The 9,885-nt window shown below is 37.5% G+C and overlaps 1 non-coding gene across 1 annotated transcript; it reads right to left on the bottom strand.

Moving 5' to 3' along the window:
- Positions 1-7,515: 7,515 nt before the first annotated feature.
- Positions 7,516-7,622, bottom strand: LOC120087396. Its single transcript, XR_005484533.1, has one exon. It is a non-coding gene; the product is annotated as a small nucleolar RNA R71 (small nucleolar RNA).
- Between the last annotated feature and the right edge of the window lie 2,263 nt (positions 7,623-9,885).

The following is a 9,885-nucleotide window of genomic DNA, read 5'->3' as shown; positions in this document are numbered from 1 at the left end:
TTTTTTTTTTTATAATTTAGATCTCGTTTGATAATTATTTTGTTTATTGTTTTTGTTTTTTAAAATTAAGCATATGGACACTACTTTCATCTTCAAATTTCTTCATTTTTTATCTACTTTTCACCCATGGTTTAAAAAATCAAGTTAAATTTTGAGAACTAAAAAAAGTAGCTTTCAAAAAATTACTTTTGTTTTTAAAATTGACTAAGAATTCAACCATTGATGCAAATCATTATAAAAAATATAAATAAAATATGCTTAATTTTTTAAAACAAAAATAAAAAAATCAAATGATTACCAAATGGGCTCAAATTTTAGTTTTCTAGTTTTGTAAATCATATTCATTTTATCACTTTTTTTTTTTTTTTACTTTTCACTCCATCCGTTTATGAATTTTGAATTCGATTAGTTATAATTCTTTTTCGTCAATTTTTTTTAAGAAAAGCCCCCAAATAAAATTTTGAATTCGCTGCTGACCATTTATATTATTACATGTTATTACCCCTCAAAATTCTTTAAATGAGAATTTCCCAAACCAATTTTTTTTTTCTTTTTTTGGGGTCAAATCTCATACAAAAAGGATAATTAACATCACCAAAACTCTTGAATCACTAACATAGTAGAGACAGATCCAATGTTCAAATTACCATTACAGTGCAACAATAATCAAGTACAATGCATACTTACAAGAAGGAAGGGCAGGTCAAGTACCTAGCTAGCTTTGTGTTCAATAATATGGAGATTAGAAAATTCAAACGACCTTCTAACTTTTTAATTGAGAGTACATGATTTATGCTTGTTGAGCGTTATATGCTCAATATTAGCTTTATTTCAGGATTATGTTTGATTGAAAAAGATTCATCTTGAGTAGGATTTGATGAAGTAATAGTGGCAATGAAATTCATGGAGGCAACTGAGAATTAGAGCAACAATCGCAGCACATGCAACACAAAAGTTTCTGATCTGCCCAATATATAGCTTAGTAAATAAGATATCTATACTTTTCCAAATGATTGATTGATTGATTGATCCCCACCTTAAATTTTATATATCAAACTAAAAATAGAGTTAGAAATAAACTAAATATCAACCTTACTACTGCTTCCTTTTCTTTTCAATCCATTTTTAATGTGTTATTGCTAATAGGATAAAGTTCTCAAGTTAATCCAATTTGTTCAACTTAAATTTCAACCTAACTAAGTACCTAATCCAATGATTGAATGATCTCCCGTTATCGTTTAAAACTTAAATTACACATCTACAATATACAACTTGTTTCGCTAGCTAGACAAACATTGTGAAATTACACTTAAAAATAAGATTGACACAAAACTTTTAACTTATCCGAGCCATTATTAACCTAAAAACAATGTTCAAAACAACTCCAAAACATTTTGATAATAGTATTAATGAGATACTAATTTGCTCACCTGCTTTGGGCAATAAACGAGCAGCATGGGAGGTTGTTATCATGAGAGGAGAAGAAACCATCATGAAAACTATGAAAAGAGCAACAAAAAGAAGAGTATAACCAGACCTTAGAAGAGCCACCATTATGATTTTAACTCTCATATCTTCCCTTATAATATATAGCTAGCTCTCTATTGTTATTATTTTTGTATGAATCAAGGTACAGCCCTCTCTTTGACTTTCAAAGTTTTTTATCTCAACTTTTATAATCCCTTTTTCTAATCATAAACTTATCGTCACTATATATTTTATACAATCTTGCACATGATTTGGCTTCATGTACAAATATTTTAAATTGAATGTCAAAAGACTGAGAGTTTGAATTCACACTAGGATTCGGGTATATTCAATTTAATTACATTGTCATGTCAACGTGTGTTTCTTTCAATATTGTTATTATGTCATAGAAAATTCAATAAAAATGCAATATCTTATGCCAATTGGTTTTGATTATTATTGGTTCTCGGTGACAATTTGAGTTTTAAAAGGAAAAAAATGCTTTTGAGAATCCCACATTGCTTAGGTTGGGAAGTGAAATTGATTGTTCAATCGAGCATGGCATGGGATTATTTTTTTATTAAATATTTTTCTTATTTTCTTATAATTTTATTCTAGTTTTTCTTTTATTTAATTCCTCATTCAATGCTCCATGTGTTGCGAGCAACATGGTATTAATGAGATGTCTAGTCTTTGTAACGATTTCTGACCCTAAAAGAAGAAAACTAGCTAGTAGAGCATATGAGTGTGTCTTTATAGGTTATGTCATAAGTAGTAAAGGCTATAGGTTCTATGACCTAGTAAACTAAGTGATACTACTATAAAATCTATATTACTTGACACTTGCAGTTTTTAATTACTTGACGTTTATTTGAAAAAAAAAAAAAGAGTCAAGTAATAACCTTTTAGAAAAGAAAATGTCAAGTAAAATTGTTAAAAGAGCGGAGATTAACAGAATGTTTCAGATATTTTCATGCGATCCATTACTTGTCACGTTTTTCGTATCAAGTAATATAAAGTCTTACTTGACACGTTTTTTGTGTCAAGTATAAGAAGCTTTTACTTGACATATTTTTCGTGTCAAGTAAAATATAAAAATAATGTTTTTTTAATCTTTATTTTTTTTCCCCTCCTTCCCATTTTCATTTCCCTCTCAAATTTGGTTTCCCTCCTACCAAAATTTTAAATTAATTGTATTAAATTATTTTAGTTTTTATTTGCTTGGAGCTGAAGTTTGAGATAATTCGATATGGTAAATGGTTCAAATATATTTGTTAAAATATTTGGAATTTTGGATTTGATTTAGTTTAAATTTAAAAAAGACCTCGCTATAGTTTGTTGTCTATTTGAAAGATTTTAGTTAAAAGAGCTCTTTGTTGCTAGTAGCTAACATGAATACTCTAATTGTAACACCCCAAATTTTTATTATTTATGTAATCTTTATTATTTGAGGGTATTTTTGGAATTTTTGGACTTTAAGTTTAATTACGGAAATTTAATTACTGAATAAGGGGTGTTTCAATTTAATGGTTTTGGGAAATTGGACTTTTCATAGCTCATAATTTAATTTGAGATTAATGTCAGGAATTAATTTCAAATTGGAAGGGGAAGGGTTGCTTTTGGAGATTTGGGGAAGGAATTTAATAGAATGAAATGAAAAAGAAAAAAAATAATAACAAAATAAAGTATATATATTTTCCTTTTCTTTTATTTCGTTTTTTTCTTCTTTCTTCTTTTTATTTCCCTCTCCCTCTCTCGGTTCACCCTCATGCCGTCGAGACCTCCCCTTAAAATCTTCATCTTCTTCGTCCGCTGCCCAGCCCCTTCACGCCGCTCGTTGCCCTTTGCTGATGCCACCGATTGTCATACCCGCACCATCAGTTTCGTCGACGGTAGCTTCCATCACGCAAAGGGACGACCCTAGTTCCGTCACCAATTGTTTCTTCGTCGCATCCCTCTAGTGCTCGCACCCGACGGTTGTCAGACGCCTTCTTCACCGGTCAAATCAGCGCCGCAGGTAAGTCCGTCGAGCTGCCTTCAGTCAGTTCCACCACCAAATCCGTTCACGTCAGTCGTCATTATTCGTCTCAGGCTCGCCAGATTCGACATCCAGCCATCGTTCTACTTGGTTTCGCCAGTCGCCGCCGTCGAGAACTCCATGACCGGTGGGGGATCTAGTGAGTAAAGAGATTCATGATTTTTTTTTTTGTTTTCTTTGGTTAATGATAATGGGCAGAAATGTACGTTATTACAGCGTGAAGATATAAAACAATGTAGGATTGCGACGGTAAAAATATATAATATTGCGTCCAAAAGCATTAAGTTTACAATATTGCGATCGTATTTTTCCATCGCATTAAAACAGTTAACTTATGTATTTTATGTAGAAAAATGCGATGACGCAAGGCAAAATTGCGATCCAAGGAAATTAACATCCGAGAGCATAAGAGATTGCGACCGCAAGGATATACGATCGTTTGTGTTCGTGAAAATCTACTCAAGAAGGTGGCCGCATAGAGCCGACGCATCAAGGTGGGCGCATCTGGGTGAAAGCTTAATAAATCATGATGGGATAGAAAGCTGATGACGGTTGATTCTGAATTAAGTTGACAAGCCGTTAACGACATACTGTAGCAAGTACACTTAACTTTTCGGTGACAAATCTTCGGCGCATCAGACAGAGAATTAATGACATCCCATCAGTGAAATCATTCGAGAGAAAAAGTTCTTCACCCTGAAGCTCTATAAATACCAAACGTCACCTTCGTTGAAGGAGTTCGCTCAGTCCAGAGAGCTTAGCATATAGATAGAAGTTAGCCTTGTTCATAGTTTTTTTTTACTTAGAAGGCAGAAGCGAATGAAGGGAGATTACACTGAAAGATCGTTTCGGTGAACTTGGAAGCGTGCCGAGAAGCATCGAAATTGCATCTTTATATCTGTCCACTCTCTTTACATTACGTATGAGTAGCTAAATCTATCGAATAGGTTGCGAAGCACTTAGCTAGCATAACTTGAGATCTTCATTCTATACGATCATCTTGTATTATATATGCGTCATTCGTCCATTAGAGATACTCGGAAGGGTAGTCTAAGGATAGAATCTAGGCTTGGAAAAGTCAGATTAGAATCTAGGTTTGGATGAGTCAGATTAGAACCGCATAATCAAAAGATAAAAGCTTAGGAATAAGTTTTGTTTGCTATTAACACATCGCATGCACCCTAGAGATAGGATATGATTGTATGCGGTCATCTTGTACTTGTGTGCATCTTTCTCATCGCATAGGCAAGAAGTAGAGACTTAGGAATAAGCTCTATAGATATCATCACATACATCTCATGCGTCCTAAAAGTAGGAGCTATCACATTTGCATTGGAAAATGAATTACTGTCGCATGAGTGTAGCATGATCGCATAGCTTGAACGCATTCTTAGGAAACACTAGCTAAAGACCTTCTCAACCCGTTCCTCCGCATACTCATTGTATCTTTCGCATAATTAACTCTTTTCTCAAATCCGCCGCATACACTTTATACCTTAAACAACAAACCAACCAACACTTTGATTTATTTGTTACCGCAAAGTAATCAAAATTTACCATCGCATACTGTTTTCCTTAGTCCCTATGTTCGACCCTGGGCATACCAGGCAACTCAGTAGGATTTATACTTGGATCTTGCTGAGAAAACTTGCATGCACGAAGTATTTTCCCACCATTGCACTTTACACCATTATTTCATCGCATAACAACATGCATCAAGTTTTTGGCGCCGTTGCCGGGGACCACGGCAATACATTGTGCTAACGGTAATTTTTTTTTTATTTTCTTTGCAGCTTTCAATCTCTGGTGAATTACGACCCAGAGATTGAAAGAACGTTCTGACGAAGATTAAGAGATGGCCGCCGCCAACAACAACAACAAGAGAAAGAACCAAACATAGCAGAACAACCAGGAAATGGAGCGCCAAATGAAAATAATATCATGGTGAATCCCATCCTATTGGCGAACGACCACAATAGGCCCATTCGAGACTATGCATCGCCCAACCTTTATAATTTCTCCCCAAGAATCATGAGGCCTGCTCTTGACGGATCGAGATTCGAAATGAAATCGGTGATGTTGCAGATGATCCAAACTGCCGGATAGTTTGATGGTAGGCGTGGCGAGGATCCGCACGTCCACTGATAACGGGCAGAAATGCATGTTATCATAGTGCTAAGTTCTTAAACAATGTTGGATTGCGTTGATGAAATATGTTACTTTGCGTCTATTAAGCATCAGTTTTGTAATATTGCGGTCACATGTGTTCAGCGCATTAGAACAGTTGATTTTTGTATTTTTGTACAGAATATGCGTTAACGCAATGCAAAGATTGTGATCATAGGAATTCATTGGTCGAACGCAACTTCACCACAAGGCTTTGCGTTGATTGTGCTCGCAAACATTCGCCCAAGAAGGATCGCCGCAACTTGGTCAGTGCAACATGGTGAGCGTATCTGGGTGAAAGGCTAATTAAGAGCGATGGGACAGAAAGTTGATGACAGTCGAATCCAAATTAAGTTGACAGCCGATAATGGTCACAAAGTACATTCAGCTTTTCGGTGATAATTACTCGACGCATCAGTAAGGAATTAAAGCTGTACCATATGTATAACCAGAAGAGAAGCCACCTTTCACCATGGATGCTCTATAAATACCAAGGGCATTCTTCAGAGAAACGGTTAACCAGTTGATCAGTTCACACGTCTTTGTTCTTAGTTTTCTTTCATTTTAAGGCGGACGCGAGGGAGAATGTTGTGCCGGTAGATCATTTCGATAAGCTTGGGAGAGCGCTGGAAGCTTCAAGGACAGAGAGAGGGCCGACGACTACGAAGAAGGAACATCTTTAGATCAGAATAGAGATTTCAGTGTAGAAAGCCTTGGTCAGCAAGGAATTGCACCAGGCTCTCTACCTTTACTTTCCATTGTCATTTTGTACTCAACTCATTTATGAAAATGGAATTTCCTTCTCTATATTTGTTCACTCTCAGTTATTTACACATGAGTAGCTAAATCAGTTGAATGAGTCAAGAAGCATTTAGCTAGCACAACTAGGGAATCTTCATTCTTTGTGATTATCTTGTTTATGTATGCTTCATTCGTCCATTAAAGATACCCGGGAGGGTAGTCTAAGGACAAGATCTAGACTTGGGAATGTCAGTTTAGAATCTAGACTCGGAAGAGCCAGATTAGAACGCATAAATAAGAGATAGGCACTTAGGAATCAACACTATTTGTTATCAATGCATTGCATGCATCCTAGAGATAGGATATGATTGTATGCGGTCACCTTGCTTTCATGCATTTTACATCATTTCATAGGACAAGAGTAGAGACCTAGAGATGAGCTCTATGGACATTTTGCATTCAACATATGCGTCCTAGATTTAGAAGCGTCGCATTTACATTGGAAAATGACTTGTTGTGCATGGTTGTAACATGATCGCATAGTCTGACGCATTCCCAAGTAACGCTAGCTAAAGATCTTCTCAACCCATTCATCGCATACTCATTGCATCTATCAACGCAACTGTCTTTTCTCAACTCCGCTGCATTTGTTTATTTCTTTTTTTTTCATCAACGTAAACAACAAACCCAACACTTTATTTATTTATCCGATTACCGCAAACTTCTCCATAAAAATTACCAACGTAAACTATTTTCACAAGTCCCTGTGTTCGACCTTGGACTTACCAGGAAACTCAGAGGAATTTACACTTGGATTCCACTGGAGAAACTTGAGTGCACAACGTAATTCCATCAACGTATAGCATCCACATTTCCATTTCATAAATACAATCATCACCCACCTCCGGAGTTTCATTGAGATCTGCAACACTTTTATGTTCCCAAACATCTCTGTTGAGGAGGTTCGATTAATATTGTTTCCATTTCTGTTGTGTGACCAGGCACGAAAATGGGCTTACGCTCTCGAAGCAGAAGAGATTACATCATGGGAGCAGGTAGTTGAGAAGTTTATGAAGAAGTACTTCCCTCCGACGGAGAACGCCAGAAGGAGGAAGTTGATCACCAATTTTGAACAGGATATCGACGAATCGCTCAGCGATGCCTGGGTGAGGTTTAAGAGGCTGGTAAGAGATTGCCCACATAATGGCTTACTAGACTACTTACAGATGGAAATTTTCTACCACGGACTAAATCTTGCATCGTAGATGGCTTCCAATGCGGCAGCAGCTGAAGGTCTACTGGATAAGACTTATGATGAGGCCAAGAATATCCTTGATCACATTTCTAAAAATCATGAAGACTGGAGAGCAAGCGATCAAAGATTGAGAATCAAGGACAGTGACGCGAATAACGGGGCCATCACATCCCTTCAGAACCAAATGACTGTGATGATGAACTTGATACAGGAAATCACAATCGGTAGCCCAGCAATGCATAGTGGGCAAGTCAACACAATTAACCAGATGACCGCAAGTTGTGCTACTTACTGTGAAGGAAATCCAATGGAGGAATGCCCAAGAAACCCACGGTCAGTCTATTTTGTGAAGAATAATCCGTTTTCTAACACGTACAACCTTGGGTGGAGAAACCATCTTAACTTCACGTGGAAAAATCAACAACGAAATTTTCAATCAGTGGCGCAAAGAGAAGGGCCACCAGAATTTCTCCTGCGAACAGCCGATCAAACGCAAAACCAAGCCAGTAGTTCGCAGGCGACGCAATCTTCATCTTTGGAGAGTTTGTCGAAGCAATATGTTGAAACTGTCTCTTATACACATCTAGATGTGTATAAGAGACAGAGCCAGTAGTTCGCAGGCGACGCAATCTTCATCTTTGGAGAGTTTGTCGAAGCAATATGTTGAAAAGAATGAAATAGTGCTTCAAAATCAAGCGACGTCTATCCGCAATCTAAAAATTTAGATGGGCCTAAGGCTGTCTCTTATACACATCTAGATGTGTATAAGAGACAGCTAGAGAGCTTACTGAAGCAATATATTGAAAAGAATGAAATAGTGCTTCAAAATCAAGCGACGTCTATCCGCAATCTAAAAATTTAGATGGGACAGATTGCAGGGGAACTCAAGAATAGACCGCAAGGGGCTCTGCCGAGTTCAACGGAACCCCCGCACAACCCAGGGGGTACGAGAAAAGAGCAATGTCAAGTTGTGATGTTGCGGAGTGGAAATACTGTGGCAGGAGAGAAGAAGAAGCCCAATCGGACTGCTCTAATTGCGCTAGAACCGGAGATTGCGTTGATTCGAGGAGAAACAGAAGAAAATGAGGCGATGGAACCAGAGATTGCGTCCACCTCGGAGCCGAAAGAACAGGGGACCGTAAGAATACAACTGCCACCATTCCCTTAGAGACTCAAAAAGAAGAAAAATGATGAGGTACAGTACCAAGGCTTCATGGATATGCTAAAATAGTTGCATATTAACATTCCTGAAGCGATTAAACAGATGCCCACATATGCGAAGTTTCTAAAGGACATGGTGACAAAGAAGAGAAGCACTGGTAAGTTCGCAACGGTGGCATTGACGCAAAGTTCAAAATCCATAATTCCACCAAAAATGCGCGACCCTAGAAGTTTCACTATACCCTGCTTTATTGGAGGGTTATACATTGGTCAAGCACTTTGCGATCTCGGGGCAAGCATCAACTTGATGCCTTTGTCAATTTTCAAGTAGCTGAATGTGGGGCAACTGGTGCCCATGATGATGACTCTCTAATTAGCTGATAGATCTTTTATGCATCCAGAGGGGAAGGTGAAAGATGTCCTAGTTACAATCGACAAATTTATATTACCGGTAGACTTCATCATCCTGGACTACAAAATAGACAAGGATCTACCCATCATCCTGAGGCGACCATTTTTATCCACCGATCGCGCTCAGATTGATGTGTACAAAGGAAAGATCACACTGAGCGTGAATGGACAGAAGCTCAAGTTTGACATTATTTGAGCCATGAAATATCCTGATGAAGAAGACCTTAATGAATCTGAAGATGAACCAAGTTTGATTGAAGAAGAAAAGTCCGAAGATGAAAATGAAGATGAGGATGCGATTGCATCAATAGTAGCATGCAATGCGATCACAGAAAAAACAACCAAAGAAGATGAGATGATCGCATCCCAAGAAGATAAGCTGACAGTGAATGAAGAAAGAAAAACAACAAAATCATCCTTGGAATAACCACCAACAATAGACCCTTCCAAACCACCTGAAGTATACGTTTCTGGGGCAGAATGAAAAGCTACCTGTAATCATTTCCTCTACACTTAATGAAGACCAAGAAAATGCGCTGTTGAGCGTCCTGAGAAAGTATGTAAAAGCAATTGGCCGGACGCTCGCAGACATTAGAGGAATCAGCCCCGCATACTGCATGCATAGGATTCGTCTCAAAGAGAATCA

The sequence above is a fragment of the Benincasa hispida genome, chromosome 9 (genome assembly GCF_009727055.1).
Source record: "Benincasa hispida cultivar B227 chromosome 9, ASM972705v1, whole genome shotgun sequence".
NCBI classification, from domain to species: Eukaryota; Viridiplantae; Streptophyta; class Magnoliopsida; order Cucurbitales; family Cucurbitaceae; genus Benincasa; species Benincasa hispida.
The sequence above is the reverse complement of the archived record's forward strand: the minus strand, read 5'-3'. Positions and strand labels throughout refer to the sequence as shown.